Raw genomic sequence first — 16,938 nt, forward strand, 5'->3', positions numbered from 1 at the left:
TACTGATACAGACATTGAGGCACAGAGAGATAAGGTGACTTAAGCAGGGGCAATGGTTGAACCTTGAATTAAACTAATTCTTTGGATATCAGGTCACTGTGGCAGCAATAATTCATTTGGTAAGTGATGTTGAAGCAGGGACAGGAGTTTCACCAGAAGCTAAGCCTCCAGTTCCTATAGATCCTATTTCAACTTTTTAAATGTAAATACATCTTAATTAATGCATAACCTGTCGCACTTAATCATTCTTTACCTTTGCATTTACCATGTGTCTTTTGCAACCATCAAGTAGTTGGGCTTTTATTTTATCTAGTATGAAACTCTTAGTCTTTTTAATCCATTTACAATAATCACAATATATTTCGCTTATATCAGTCATTGTACTATTTGTTTTCAATGTCTCCATCTATTTTATTTTCCTTCTTGGCTTGTTTCTTCTCTTTCTAATTATTAAACAAGTTTTTATAATATTTTAATGTGTTTATTAATACATTAGTTATATATCCTTTTATTATTTTAATGTTTATTGTAGACATTAAAGCATGCGTCTTGACTCATTAAAGTCTATATAAAAATATTATTTTTACTGTACCTTGGGATCTTTAGTACTATTTATTCCTCTCTATGTTTTGCATTACTGAGATTAAGGTTTTTTTAGTTTTCATATGTTTTAAATCCAGGAGACATTACATTGTTTTTTTGTACAGTCAATATTTATTATTTCCTGCATTGCAGTGTTTCCCTCTGGAATCATTGTTCTTTAGCCTGAAAAATTCCCTTTAATATTTCTTTTAGTAATAAAGATCTGTGGGCAATGATTTTTCTCAGCTGTGATTTGTCTGCATGTGACTTATTTTGCTTAATTTTGAAAGGTATTTCTGCTGGGTGTATTGTGCAATATTGGCAATTATTGGTTTCAGCACTTTAAATATGTCATTTTTTTCTGGCTTCTGTTGTTTCTGATGAGAAGTCAGCTCTTGGTCTTATTATTTCTCATTTTCTTTTTCTTTTTTCTCTTTTTTGCTTTTATGTTTCAGCAGTTTGTGTGGTAGGTGAGATGTTCCTTGTATTAATCCTGATTGTTTGTGGGTGTATATATCTTTCACCATGTTAGGATAATCTTCATGCATCTCCTCTTCAAATTTGCCTCATTCTCACTCTCCTGTACTTCTTTGACTCCACATGCATGCTGCAGCAATTGTTTAGGTTATTTAAAAATAATATGCTCTCTTCTACATTTTTCACTTTTTCTCTATTTTCAATATTGACACTTTGCATCAATCTATCTTCAAATTTAATAATCCTGTCTTCTACTTTGTCTTAATTGGTGTTGAACCCATATGTTGAAATCTCAATTTCAGTTATTTGATTTTCAGTTCTACGATTTCCCTTTGATTCTTTTAATAGATTTTACCTATTTAGTGAAATTGTGTTTTTATTTGTTTTTTCTATCTTTCTTTCTACATTTTGAATAGATAAATCGTATTTATTTTAAAATCCTCTTGGATAATTCCAAAACATACACCTCTTGTAATTTCTCTTAATTCTTTGGTCAGTTGGTCTTGTTTTTTGTCATCTTTATGAAAAGAAAAAAATTATAATTGACATGTAATTTTTTATTCAATTTATTATATTTTGTGTAAAAAAATGTTTGGGCCCCAAATAATGTTACCTTCATACAGAGAAAGTTAATCCTTTTCTCCACTAGGCAGATAGATGTGAATGCTGAACAACTTAATCTAACTAGGGAATATACTCTTTTAAGAGTGAACTGCAGATTTCGTGTGCATCTACCTAGCTTTGGTTTGTCACCTGTCCGGAGGGATAGCTCTCCAGAGACTTCAGATGATACCTGTTATGTTCTCCAACACCCTTCTGCCAGTCTGACTTGAACTTCAGTATTTGTTTCCTCAGCACTGTGAGACTGTCAGATAATTGCTCTGCTTTTTAGAAGCTTTGGTTTTACTTTTCAATCTTCCATTCCACACAACTTTATACTTGGGCAATTTTTTAACGGAGAACCAAGCAGATATCTTGTAACCCATAAGTCATCAATTTTGTTTTGTTTTGTTTTGTTGTCATTCTGAAACTGCCAAAACTACTAAATTTTCTATCTTATCCCTACAACCAGTAGATTCTCTGGACTTGGACTCTCATTTTCTTTCCTATAAGGGAAAATTGGCCTTACTAAGATTAAGTAGTTCCAGCCTCTAGTCAGCTAACCACTCCAGAACTCAGTCCAAAAATTAAGGATAAGAATATATTTCATTTCTGAGTTTATGAGTTGATTCCATGATTGTGCAATTTCAAACTTAAGATATTGGGATGGTAAAGACAAAAATGTTTCAAGATATTACAAGTCACACCAGTGTCTCTTCCAAACATACATTAATAAAATAGGAAATATTGATGAGGAAACATATAATAGGTGTTGGAAATTTGGAATATATCTGCAAAAATATCAGAAACACTGTTCAATATAGTTATTATTGGAGTGTTGTCATTGAAGAAATGAGAGGACAGTGATACACTTTCAAAGATTCATGTAAAGTTAGTGTAAAAATTTTGAATTGTTTTGAATAAAGCATGTTAACAAACTTATGATGGTATGTCTTATTTTTGTAATGACATTGGCAGTATTAGCTTTAATATTCAAGTAAGAAACACCAAAACTTCATGAACTAATCATCAATCAGGCAAACTTTAATTGAAATAGGAAGAATGTTAATGAAGAAGTAAAATAATCTCTAAACTGATTTCAATAGAATAATTACTTTTTATAATCCTTTTCAGTATTATCTTTGAAAATACTGGAAATCTTGTAGAATATTTAAAAGTGGAGTATAGGCAAAATGTAGGAAGTCATACATTATTATCCGTGATCGAAGAGGTTCTGAAGATTATGGTAGCACAGGAAGTTATAGCAATCCAGCCTTTAAACTCTGGTGGCTATTAAATTCAGGAATTGTTAGGTTTGTACCTCTTTTGTTTATAATTCCTATAGTAAGTGTAAAATACACCAGAATTACATTTAAAGTACTTCTAGGTAAAAGTGGTGACTTGATTGCCTTTACTTAAAAATATAGGTACAATGATTACTAAATGAAGTCTATGTTGGAGGAAACATCACAATTATACTAAAATAATCTCATGATTTTAAGTAAAAATACACATTTATTATCTCAAGAAAGATACTTCAAAATCTTAGTATTCTCATTAGTGCATCTTCTCAACCACATTGCTATTATAACAAATACATAATAAATATTTTAAGATGTTAATATTTATTAATAACCATAATACACTAAATAGCCCAGCAAATGCCTTTTCTAGAACACAACTCTCACTGACAACATTTCTAAATGTGGGCATGAGACTCTGCTCACAAGTGTCACACAGGGACCCAGGCTTACAGGGCACCCACCAGGCAAAAGATGATTCAACAAGCCACATACTTCTCTTGGTCTCATTCTTTACTGTGTATTAATCTATATACTCATACTCCCTTATTTTTACTTATCCACTAGAAAATTTGATTCAATATTATGTACTCTAAATCCCAAGTTTCAATTGGAAGTAATAATGTGTGAATCTGTGTATCTGAGTATGTGTGCTACCCAATACAAAACCTATAAATGTCCATCTGAAACACCAGATGAGTGAAAATTTAATTGGACCTATTGCAAACTTCTAACAAATAAAACAGTACTTCCTCACTTTTCCACTTCTCCCTCAACACCTATAAAGACTGAATAAATGCAATTTATTAATTACCAATCCTTAATTTATATCTCAAAATTCATTCACATTCTTTTGAACTTTTTATATAACACATACTAAAACCTATCATATTTAACCATATCTACTAAGGAATCATCAGTTTCCAGAATAATTTTGGCTTCACTCTCTGGGTTGAGAACTATATAATGATAAATTCCTGGCAATGTGGTTGGTCAACTTTTTAACCAAAAATTGGCCTCCATTTTATATTCTCTTTCAGTAGTGATATACAATTATTTGTTTGCCTACTATTTGAACTTTCTTCTTTAAGGCATGGCACTCCAAAGGAATATGAAAAGTTTTAGGCAAGAACATTTTATCCACCTTAGGTGAATATGATATGATTATTGCATGAATAGGTCCTGTATGATTTCCCAAGTCTGTCCACACTCACACAGTGATGGAATTATATTAGTACTGATCTCATAGTGATCTTGCCCTTCAGATCCATGCAAAAGAAGCAAAATAGCTAAGGGACTTGCCCCCTAGTATGCATTTAAACAAGCTGAAATTGAGTCACGGGAAAACATACGTTTTCTTCTAGGCCAAAGGTCTAAATAATCTCTTTTTTCTAAGCAAAGTCTGAACCAAAAATTGACCACTCCAATGAAAAAACAAAACAAAACATAACTACTGGTACCACAGGATATGGAAACAGAGAGAGAGAACAATAAAAATGCAGTTCATTCTTAGCTGTTTTGCTGATCTGGCCTCTACTCTCAGCCATAAAAGATTTCTGGTTAGTGTTGATTTCTTGTGCTCCACTCTTGTGTTGAAGAAAGATGGTCCAAAAGTCAAAGAGCTCAGCCTGATAAGTAGAAGCAGAGGAGGGGCACCTCATCTTTCTGGCTGCATTGGTGGAAGAGAAAACAGATGGTTAAATCTTCCTTGCCCAGAAGTCCTACAAAATGCTTTTCAAGCAGTTTCTTCCAACTTCAGCAATAGTTGTCTAGTCTTGGAAGGTGATATTTCCTCTGCTAGATTCTGATCAATTCCTGGACTGGAAAGAGTGAGGGAGAAGAGAGGCAGGAAGAAAGGAAGGGACAGAGGGTGAAAAATATTAATTTATAATCAAAGCCAAACAGGATTTTTAAAAATTATTATTAAATGGTGTGCTGTATTGAAAGGATGTATGTCCTCTAGAAAAGCCATGTTTTAATCTAAATCCTAATCCCTATTCAATTACTGTATGTTTGAAACTGTAATCAAATCATCTCCGTGAATGATGTGATTTAGTCAAGAGTGGTTATTAAGCTGGATTAGGTGACGACATGTCTCCACCCATTTGGGTGGGTCTTGATTGGTTTATTGGAGTCCTATAAAAGAGGAAACATTTTGGAGAAGGCAGAGAATACTGCAGCACCACGAAGCAGAGAGTCCACCGCCAGCGTTTTGGACATGATGAAGGAAAACATCTCCTGGGGAGCTTCATAAACAGGAGAGAAAAATAGCAGATGATGCTATGCTCACCATGTGCCCTTCCAGGCAAGGTTGAAACTATGACTGTGTTCACCATGTGCCTTCTCAGATGAGAGAGAAACCCTGAACTTCACTGACCTTCTTGAACCAAGGTATCTTTCCCTGGATGCCTTTGATTGGACATTTCTATAGACTCATTTTAATCGGGACATTTTCTCAGCCTTAGAACTGTAAGCTAGCAACTCATTAAAGTCTCCTTTTTAAAAGTCATTCCATTTCTTGTATTTTGCATTCCGGAAGCTAGCAAGCTAAAACAAATGGCAAATGAGTTATCTATATATATGTACCAATTAACTTAAGGGGTTATGATGCGCAGTAGGATTTGCTTCCTGCTTTAAAAATTGCTTCCCTTTGTTACATCCCATTATTTAAATAACAATTTCCATAGTATATTGTAAATATAATTCCTAATTTAAAAAATTGTTAAATGAGCTTAATTCATAAAAATAATTTATCAGAGAGGCCAAACTCGGGATCTGACAAGATGGCCGGGCTGCCCCGCAGGATTATCAAGGAAACCCAGCATTTGCTGGCAGAACCAGTTCCCGGTATTAAAGCAGAACCAGATGAGAGCAACGCCCGTTATTTTCACGTGTCATTGCTGGCCCCCAAGATTCCCGCTTTGAGGGAGGGACTTTTAAACTTGAATTATTCCTTCCAGAAGAATACCCAATGGCAGCCCCTAAAGTACGTTTCATGACCAAAATTTATCACCCTAATGTAGACAAGTTGGGAAGAATATGTTTAGATATTTTGAAAGATAAGTGGTCCCCAGCACTGCAGATCCGCACAGTTCTGCTATCGATCCAGGCTTTGTTAAGTGCTCCCAATCCAGATGATCCATTAGCAAATGATGTAGCGGAGCAATGGAAGACCAACGAAGCCCAAGCCATAGAAACAGCTAGAGTATGGACTAGGCTATATGCCATGAATAATATTTAAATCGATCTGATCATCAAGTATGCATCACTTCTCCTGTTCTGCCAAGACTTTTTCCTTTTTTGTTTGCATTTAATGGACACAGTCTTAGAAACATTACAGAATAAAAGCCCAGACATCTTTAGTCCTTTGGTGATTAAATGCACATTAGCAAATCTATGTCTTGTCCTGATTCACTGTTGTAAAGCATGAACAGAGGCTAGAAGTATCATCTGGATTGTTGCGAAACGTTTAAAAGCAGTGGCCCCTCTCCTGCTTTTATTCTTTCCCCCATCATGGTTTAATTATAAAGCACTGTGAATGAAGGTAGTTGTCAGGGTTAGCTGCAGGGGTGTGGGTGTTTTCCTTTATTTTTATTTTTGAGGAGGGAGATAGTTTTATTATTTTATAAGTTCCTTCCCCCCCCCCCCACGCCTTTTGTGGTGATCTAATTAAATGTGTTGGTTAAAAGCGGCTAACCAGTTGTTCTTTAGAATATACCCTCTAGCCAAGTCTAACTTTATTTAGACGCTATAGATGGACAAGCTTGATTGTTTGAACCAAAATGGGAACATTAAACAAACATCACAGTCCTCACTAATAACATTGTGACTTTGCTGTCAAGTATAGAATCCTCCCTTCAAAAACGAAGCTTGTGACCATTTTGTATGGCTTGTCTGGAAACTTCTCTAAATCTTATGTTTTAGTAAAATATTTTTTGTTATTCTAAAAAAAATAATAATAATTTATCAGAAAGAGGTTTATTTCAAATTAAGGCATGCCTGCAAATAGAAATTTTTATTACTTAATTAAAAGTAAAATTGTTAAAGACTAAACAACTTTAAAACCTGTTTATAAAACGTTGAGAATTATTTAAGGTTACATTATAAAGCACGACAATTCTTGTCTCAGTAAAAGTGAATAATATTGATTTGCTTTGGAAATGAGATTTTATTTTTGAGATAAAAAGGTAAGATTTTCTTCATTAAAAACTTGTAATTGAAACAAAGTCATAATTCCTAAAATCCATAGCAGAAAATCTTGAAGACTATGAAGAAGGTAATTAATATTTTATTTCATATCAATAAGCAAATGCTCAAATTGAAAAGCTAAAAATAAAATACGTAGGAAATATGTATTTATTGAAATGAAATTATTTAGAAATATGGATAGGTGGATAAAGACAATGTTTGAAATGCAAGTTTCAACCAAAATTTTTATTTGATAATTCAAACTTTCGTTTGAAGTCAGTGAAAAAATATTAAACAAAAGAAACTATTTTGATTGTGCCCTTTCAAACAATAAAGCAATATAACGAAAGTCTGTATTTCAAATTATCTCAGATCTAGTACATGTTTTTTTTCTGCATGAATTATATAGAATAATAAATACATATTTTATTTCTTAGGAAGGTAGTACATTTATTTTGGAAAAGTTAATATTTTAGAGAACCAGGGGCTTTAGAGTCTGAAAAAAATAAAATTATGAACATTCAGATACTGTTTTATTTGGTAGTTTATTAGGGAAGAATTATATTTATTGCTTTTCTTGATTCTTTTATAAGGGGAGGAAAAGGACAAGAAACAAAGCTAATGAATTTATAGGAAAAAAGTTGGAGTCAATATATTAAAGTGCCAACTAAATGCTATTATTTTAAGTATGAGTTGGTCTGAATCTGATTGATATTAACACAATCTAAGATAAAAAAATTAGGACATTTTTATCTTTGGCTACTAAATAATATCTGATTTAAACTATGCTCCTTCCTCATTCCATTTTAATTCTTGACAACCAAGAGATATGTGAATGTAGTTCTGGGAGAGGACAGGGATGATTTTTTAGTGAAGGTTGCAGAATGGTGAAATAGTACAATATTTCAAATATTGTATACAAAATATTTAGCATTTCAAGTTGCTAAAACCTCCAGTAAAGAGATTCTTTGTGAAAATAACAAAAAGAAAAAAAAGCAAAACCTCCTCTTTCTAAATGTATTTGCCTTTCCCTATCATTTCCTCTCCCTTTCACACAGGAAGATGGGTCTATTCTGTTCTAGGATTCTATTCAAAACCCAGCCACTCTATCCTTAATTCCCTTGGCTTTTAGTTGCCTCAAGACCCTGCACTTCTCAGTTAAATAGTTAATCCTCTCATTTCCCAATGATAGATAATCCCTTTCATTTTTTAATCTTTCCAACCACAATTTTTTTTAAGATTTCCATGTATTAAAAATCAACAACAGCAGCAACAATGAAAATGGAAACTGTCTTCCAACCTCATCTTTTCCTTAGCTACTGGCTCTTTCTTTCTCATGGGCAAACTTCTTAAAAGTTGAAGCTACACTTAGTAGTTGGCTCAAGCTTCTACTAATGCCCCTCTCAAAGCCCGTTCCTTATGCAGAAACTCCCTGGATACATAATCTGCATACACCATTGAACTTTGATGGCCATCCTGTTGTTGAAAACACACTTTTCCTTTAGCTTCATCCACAACTGTTCTAGTTTGCTAGCTGCTGGGATGCAACACGTCAGAGACGGAACAGCTTTTAATAAAAGGGGATTTATTTCATTAGTTCTTCAGAGGAAAGGCAGCTAACTTCCATCTGAGGTTCTTTTTTATGTGGGAAGGCTCAGGGTGATCTCTGCTGGCCTTCTCTCCAGGCCTCTGAGTTCCAACAACTTTCCCTGGGGTGATTCCTTTCTGTATCTCCAAAGGCCTGGGCTGAGCTGCGAGTGCTGAGATGAGGTATGCCAAGCTGCTTGGGCTGTGCTATGTTGCGCTCTCTCATTTAAGCACCAGCCAATTAAGTGAAACATCATTCATTACAGCAGGCATACCTCCTAGCTGACTGCAGATGTAATCAGGATCAGATGAGGTTCACATGCTATCGGCTCATGTCCACAGCAAAATAAATAGGCATCTTCACCTGGCCAAGTTGACAACTGAATCTAACTACCACATATTCACCACTTGTCAACTTGGCAACTACACACATCACCCTAAACAATATTAAGGTGCAAAAAAAATTCTCTTCTAGCTGTGGACCTATGAATCGCAAAACAAGTTGTCTGGTGCCAATATGCAAAGGAGGATATTCACAGGATACAGGTTTTCATTTCCATAGGGAGAAATTGGAAGAACACAGATGTTAAACCTGCAGTGCAAACACCATTGGATTTCAAAGTCTGAAAGTCATTCATCCTTTGGTTTAGAAAGTGGCAGTCCCACACTTTCCAAGGGCCTATGCAGTGGTCTGCCTCTTTCTGAATCAACCTCAGGGAACACTGAGGAGACCACCTTTTTCTTAACTCCACTCTCTCCAGGCATCAGGGCCACCCCTGAGCTCTCTGCCATTTCTGGGGCACTCACTCAACCCTTCCATGGGGTGGTAGCCAGGCTTTCCCCAGTCCCCCAAGGAGTGTGCTCTACCTTTTCCAAGGCCTGAGGCTGCACTACTCTTCCACTGCAATGAGGTGGGAGACTCATCCTCACCCTTCAGGGTAAATTCACCCTCTCCATGTATATGGGTGGTCCACTCTCCTGGCCAAGGCTTCTTCGCTTCAGACCCGAGCTTCCATGGTTCTCACTCTGTAAACTCCAATTTGTCCCTCTGTGTCTCCCTTTGTTCATATTGGCAGTGGTTCCATTTACATGAAGAGTCTCTTCAAGCACTCCAGGACTTCTCCATTATTCTCTTCACAGTTCCTCCAAAATCTCCCACTTAGCCATCCAAAAAAAAAAACACGTTCTAACATATCTGGTATTTGGAAATGGCAGCAGCACCCCACTTCTGGTACCAAAGCTGTTCTAGTTTGCTAGCTGCCAGAATGCAACACACCAGAGACAGATTGGCTTTTTTTTATTATTATTAATTTAAAAAAATAACTAACACAACATTTAGAAATCATTCCATTCTACATACACAATCAGTAATTCTTAATATCATCACATAGATGCATATTCATCATTTCTTAGTACATTTGCATCGATTTAGAAAAAGAAATAGAAAGACAATAAAAAAAGAAATAAAACGATAGTAGAGAGAAAAAAATAATAAAATAAAAAAATGAAAAATAAAACAAACAAACAAAAAAACTATACCTCAGATGCAGCTTCATTCAGTGTTTTAACATAATTACATTACAGTTAGGTAGTATTGTGCTGTCCATTTCTGAGTTTTTGTATCCAGTCTTGTTGCACAGTCTGTATCCCTTCAGCTCCAATTACCCATTATTTTACCCTATTTCTATCTCATGATGGTCTCTGTTACCAATGACATATTCCAAGTTTATTCTCTAATGTCGGTTCACATCAGTGGGACCATACAGTATTTGTCCTTTAGTTTTTGGCTAGTCTCACTCAGCATAATGTTCTTTAGGTCCATCCATGTTATTACATGCTTCATAAGTTTATTCTGTCTTAAGCTGCATAATATTCCATCGTATGTATATATCACAGTTTGTTTAGCCACTCTTCTGGTGATGGACATTTTGGCTGTTTCCCTCTCTTTGCAATTGTAAATAATGCTGCTATAAACATTGGTGTGCAAATGTCCGTTTGTGTCTTTGCCCTTAAGTCCTCTGAGTAGATACCTAGCAATGGTATTGCTGGGTCATATGGCAATTCTATATTCAGCTTTTTGAGGAACCGCCAAACTGCCTTCCACAGTGGTTTCACCATTTGACATTCCCACCAACAGTGGATAAGTGTGCCTCTTTCTCCACATCCTCTCCAGCACTTGTCATTTTCTGTTTTGTTGATAATGGCCATTCTGGTGGGTGTGAGATGATATCTCATTGTGGTTTTGATTTGCATTACTCTAACAGCCAGGGACATTGAGCAGCTCTTCATGTGTCTTTTGGCCATTTGTATTTCCTCTTCTGATAGTTGTCTGTTCAAGTCTTTTTCCCATTTTGTAATTGGGTTGGCTGTCTTTTTGTTGTTGAGTTGAACAATCTCTTTATAAATTCTGGATACTAGACCTTTATCTGATATGTTGTTTCCAAATATTGTCTCCCATTGTGTAGGCTGTCTTTCTACTTTCTTGATGAAGTTCTTTGATGCACAAAAGTGTTTAATTTTGAGGAAATCCCATTTCTTTCTTTCTTTCTTCAGTGCTCTTGCTTTAGGTTTAAGGTCCATAAAATTGCCACCAATTGTAAGATTCATAAGATATCTCCCTACATTTTTCTCTAACTGTTTTATGGTCTTAGAACTAATGTTGAGATCTTTGATCCATTTTGAGTTAACTTTTGTATAGGGTGTGAGATACGGGTTCTCTTTCATTCTTTTGCATATGGATATCCAGTTCTCTGGGCACCATTTATTGAAGAGACTGTTCTGTCCCAGGTGAGTTGGCTTGACTGTCTTATCAAAGATCAAATGTCCATAGATGAGAGGGTCTATATCTGAGCACTCTATTCGATTCCATTGGTCGATAGATCTATCTTTATGCCAGTACCATGCTGTTTTGACCACTGTGGCTTCATAATATGCCTTAAAGTCCGGCAGCATGAGACCTCCAGCTTCGGTTTTTTTTCCTCAAGATACTTTTAGCAATTCGGGGCACCCTGCCCTTCCAGATAAATTTGCTTATTGGTTTTTCTACTTCTGAAAAATAAGTTGTTGGGATTTTGATTGGTATTGCGTTGAATCTGTAAATCAATTTAGGTAGGATTGACATCTTAACTATATTTAGTCTTCCAATCCATGAACACGGTATGCCCTTCCATCTATTTAGGTCTTCTGTGATTTCTCTTAACAGTTTTTTGTAGTTTTCTTTTATAGGTCTTTTATCTCTTTAGTTAAATTTATTCCTAGTTATTTTATTCTTTTAGTTGCAATTGTAAATGGAATTTGTTTCTTGATTCCCCCTCAGCTTGTTCATTGCTAGTGTATAGAAACACTACACATTTTTGAATGTTGATGTTATAACCTGCTACTTTGCTGTACTCATTTATTAGCTCTAGAAGTTTTGCTGTGGATTTTTCAGGGTTTTTGACGTACAGTACCATATCGTCTGCAAACAGTGATAGTTTTACTTCTTCCTTTCCAATTTTGATGCCTTGTATTTCTTCTTTTTTAATTAATTAAAAAAATAAACTAACACAACATTTAAAAATCATTCCATTCTCCTTGTATTTCGTTTTCTTGTCTAATTGCTCTGGCTAGAACCTCCAACACAATGTTGAATAACAGTGGTGATAATGGACATCCTTGTCTTGTTCCTGATCGTAGGGGGAAAGTTTTCAATTCTTCCCCATTGAGGATGATATTAGCTGTGGGTTTTTCATATATTCCCTCTATCATTTTAAGGAGGTTCCCTGTATTCCTATCCTTTGAAGTGTTTTCAACAGGAAAGGATGTTGAATCTTGTCAAATGCCTTCTCTGCATCAATTGAGATGATCATGTGATTTTTCTGCTTTGCTTTGTTGATATGGTGTATTACATTAATTGATTTTCTTATGCTGAACCATTCTTGCATACCTGGGATGAATCCTACTTGGTCATGATGTGTAATTCTTTTAATGTGTTACTGGATTCAATTTGCTAGAATTTTGTTGAGGATTTTTGCATCTATATTCATTAGAGAGATTGGTCTGTAGTTTTATTTTTTTTGTAATATCTTTGCCTGGTTTTGGTATGAGGGTGATGTTGGCTTCATAGAATGAATTCGGTAGCTTTCCCTCCACTTTGATTTTTTTGAAGAGTTTGAGCAGAGTTGGTACTAATTCTTTTTGGAATGTTTGGTAGAATTCACATGTGAAGCCATCTGGTCCTGGACTTTTATTTTTGGGAAGCTTTTGAATGACTGATTGAATTTCTTTACTTATGATTGGTTTGTTGAGGCCATCTATTTCTTTTTGAGTCAAAGTTGATTGTTCATGCCTTTCTAGGAACTTGTCCATTTCATCTACATTGTTGTATTTATTAGCATAGAGTTGTTCATATTATCCTGTTATTACCTCCTTTATTTCTGTGAGGTCAGTGGTTATGTCTCCTCTTCCATTTCTGATCCTATTTACTTGCATCCCCTTTCTTCTTCTTTTTGTCAATCTTGCTAAGGGCCCATCAATCTTGTTGATTTTCTCATAGAACCAACTTCTGGTCTTACTGATTTTCTCTATTGTTTTCATTTTCTCAATTTCATTTATTTCTGCTCTAATCTTTGTTATTTCTTTCCTTTTGCTTGCTTTGGGGTTAGTTTGCTGTTCTTTCTCCAGTTCTTCCATGTGGACAGTTAATTTCTGAATTTTTGCCCTTTCTTCTTTTTTGATATAGGCATTTAGGGCAATAAATTTCCCTCTTAACACTGCCTTTGCTGCGTCCCATAGGTTTTGATATGTTGTGTTTTCATTTTCATTTACCTCGAGATATTTGCTAATTTCTCTTGTAATTTCTTCCTTGACCCACTGGTTGTTTAAGAGTGTGCTGTTGAGCCTCCACGTATTTGTGGATTTTCTGGCACTCTGCCTATTGTTGATTTCCAACTTCATTCCTTTATGATCTGAGAAAGTGTTGTGTATGATTTCAATCTTTTTTAAATTTGTGGAGACTTGCTTTGTGACCCAGCATATGGTCTATCTTTGAGAATGATCCATGAGCACTTGAGAAAAAGGTGTATCCTGCTGTTGTGGGGTGTAATGTCCTATAAATGTCTGTTAAGTCTAGCTCATTTATTGTATTATTTAAATTCTCTGTTTCTTTATTGATCCTCTGTCTAGATGTTCTGTCCATTGATGAGAGTGGGGAATTGAAGTCTCCAACTATTAAGGTAGATGTGTCTATTTCCCTTTTCAGTATTTGTAGTGTATTCCTCATGTATTTTGGGGCATTCTGATTTGGTGCATAAATATTTATGATTGTTAAGTCTTCTTGTTTAATTATTCCTTTTATTAGTAAATAATGTCCTTTTTTGTCTCTTTTAGCTGTTTTACATTTGAAATCTAATTTGTTGGATATTAGTATAGCTACTCCTTCTCTTTTCTGGTTGTTATTTGCATGAAATATCTTTTCCCAACCTTTCACTTTCAACCTATGTTTATCTTTGGGTCTAAGATATGTTTCCTGTAGACAGCATATAGAAGGATCCTGTTTTTTAATCCATTCTGCCAGTCTATGTCTTTTGATTGGGGAGTTCAGTCCATTAACATTTAGTGTTATTAATTTTTGGGTAGTAGTTCCCTCTACGATTTTGCCTTTTGTATTATATATATCATATCTAATTTTCCTTCTTTCTACACTCTTCTCCACACCTCTCTCTTCTGTCTTTTCATATCTGACTCTAGTGCTCCCTTTAGTATTTCTTGCAGAGCTGATCTCTTGGTCACAAATTCTCTCAGTGACTTTTTGTCTGAAAATGTTTTAATTTCCCCCTATTTTTGAAGGACAATTTTACTGGATATAGAAGTCTTGGTTGGCAGTTTTTCTCTTTTAGTAATTTAAATATATCATCCCACTATCTTCTTGCCTCCATGGTTTCTGCTGAGAAATTTACACATAGTCTTATTGGGTTTCCCTTGTATGTGATGGATTGTTTTTCTCTTACTGCTTTCACGATCCTCTCTTTCTCTTTGACCTCTGACATTCTAACTAGTAAGTGTCTTGGAGAATGCCTAATTGGGTCTATTCTCTTTGGGGTGTGCTGCACTTCTTGGATCTGAAATTTTAGGTCTTTCATAAGAGTTGGGAAATTTTCAGTGATAATTTCTTCCATTAGTTTTTCTCCTCCTTTTCCCTTCTCTTCTCCTTCTCGACGCCCACAACACATATATTTGTGTGCTTCATATTATCATTCAATTCCCTGAGCCCCTGCTCAAATTTTTTCATTCTTTTCCATATAGTTTCTGTTTCTTTTTGGATTTCAGATGTTCCATCCTCCAGTTCACTAATTCTAACCTCTGTCTCTTGAAATCTTCCATTGTAGGTTTCCATTGTTTTTTTCATCTCTTCTACTGTATCTTTCATTCCCATAAGTTCTGTGATTTGTTTTTTCAGACTTTCCATTTCTTCTTTTTGTTCATTCCTTGCCTTCTTCATGTCCTCCCTCAGTTTATTGATTTGGTTTTTGAAGGGATTTTCCATTTCTGTTCATATATTCAGAATTAGTTGTCTCAGCTCCTGTATCTCATTTGAAGTATTGGTTTGTTCCTTTGACTGGGCCATATCTTCAGTTTTCCTGGTGTGATTTGTTATTTTTTGGGGGCGTCTGGACATTTAATCAGATTTCCCTGAGTGTGAGACCCAGCAGGTTGAAAGATTTTCCTGTGAAGTCTCTGGACTGTGTTTTTTTTATCCTGCCCAGTAGGTGGCGCTTGTCTGTCTGTGTATCCCACCAGCAAAAGATGTTGTGGCTCCTTTATTAATGCCACTATTGGTGTTTGGTTGGACCCAGTCCCTGCCACTGTTGGAAACTCCCTCCTTTCCTTCCGGGCAGCCGCCTATGGGGGAGGTGCGCCAGTCGCCAGCCGCTGGGGCCTGCGGAACTCGCCACCGGACCAGGAAGCTGCCTGTGGGGGAAGGGCACTGGTCGCCGGCCACCACGGCCTGGGGAGCTCACCTATCCGAGACCCGCCGCTGGATCGGGAAGCCGCCCGTGGAGGAGGGGCGCCGGTTGCCACCCTCCACAGCTTGGTGAGCCCACTGATCTGAGACTCGTAGCTGGTCCGGGAAGCCGCCCGCGAAAGAGGGGCACCAGCTGCTGCGGCTTGGGAAACTTGCCTCTCCGAAACTCTCAGCTGGCCCGGGGAAGGAGGGAGGGAGGAGCTCTGGCCGCCAGCCACCGCGACCTCGGGAAGCGCATGATGCTCGGGGATCTCAACACAGCAGAGTCTCGCAGTTCGTCTAGCCAGTCAAGACTGGGGTACGCTGTGCGTCCGTTCCCTGCCGTGGCCCCGGGAGCTGTTCTGCACTGTTTCTGGTCACCTAGTAGTTGCTCTGGAGGAGGAACTAAGATGCGCGTACCTTAGTAAGCCACCATCTTGGTCCCCTGTCGACAGATTGGCTTTTAATAAAAGGGGATTTATTTCTTTAGTTCTTCAGAGGAAAAGCAGCTAACTTCCATCTGAGGTTCTTTCTTATGTGGGAAGGCTCAGGGTGATCTCTGCTGGCCTTCTCTCCAGGCTTCTGGGTTCCAACAACTTTCCCTGAGGTGATTCCTTTCTGCATCTCCAAAGGCCTGGGCTTAACTGCAAGTGCTGAGATGAGGTATGCCAAGCTGCTTGGGCTGTGCTATGTTGCACTCTCTCATTTAAGCACCAGCCAATTGAGTCAAACATCATTCATTGCAGCAGGCACATCACCTAGCTGAGTGCAGATGTAATCAGGATCAGATGAGGCTCACATGCTATCAGCTCATGTCCACAGCAATATAACCAGGCATCTTCACCTGGCCAAGTTGACAGCTGAATCTAACTACCACAACAACCTTCCTTTTAGTTATTTGTTTATATTCATCTTATAGGTTTTTCTTCAAAAATGTTTTTTTCTGAGATTTGGCATAGCCTTATTTCTTTTGCATTCTTAACATTTTCTTATTGCACTTACCACCTAAAAGTGGTTAAGACTTGAGATCAAGGAGTCTATGATTGAATTCTGAGGCTTTCATTTATTGTTGTATATCTTTGAGCAAGTTATTTTCTAAGCCTACAAGTCCTTGTTTAACTTCATACGGTTGTGATAGGGATGAAATAAGATAATGTATACAAAGCTATTGAAAGAATACCAATAACATGTATAATAAATCGTATTATTATAATCATTATT

The 16,938-nt window shown here is 36.4% G+C and overlaps 1 long non-coding RNA gene and 1 pseudogene across 1 annotated transcript in view; both read left to right on the forward strand.

The window, feature by feature from the left end:
- The window catches only part of LOC143686323 (uncharacterized), a 101,202-nt gene that overhangs the window by 17,451 nt on the left and 66,813 nt on the right, over positions 1-16,938 (forward strand). The window lies entirely within an intron of this gene.
- On the forward strand, positions 5,728-6,201 carry LOC143686321 (ubiquitin-conjugating enzyme E2 N pseudogene; annotated as a pseudogene).

The sequence above is a fragment of the Tamandua tetradactyla genome, chromosome 6 (assembly GCF_023851605.1).
Source record: "Tamandua tetradactyla isolate mTamTet1 chromosome 6, mTamTet1.pri, whole genome shotgun sequence".
NCBI lineage: Eukaryota > Metazoa > Chordata > Mammalia > Pilosa > Myrmecophagidae > Tamandua > Tamandua tetradactyla.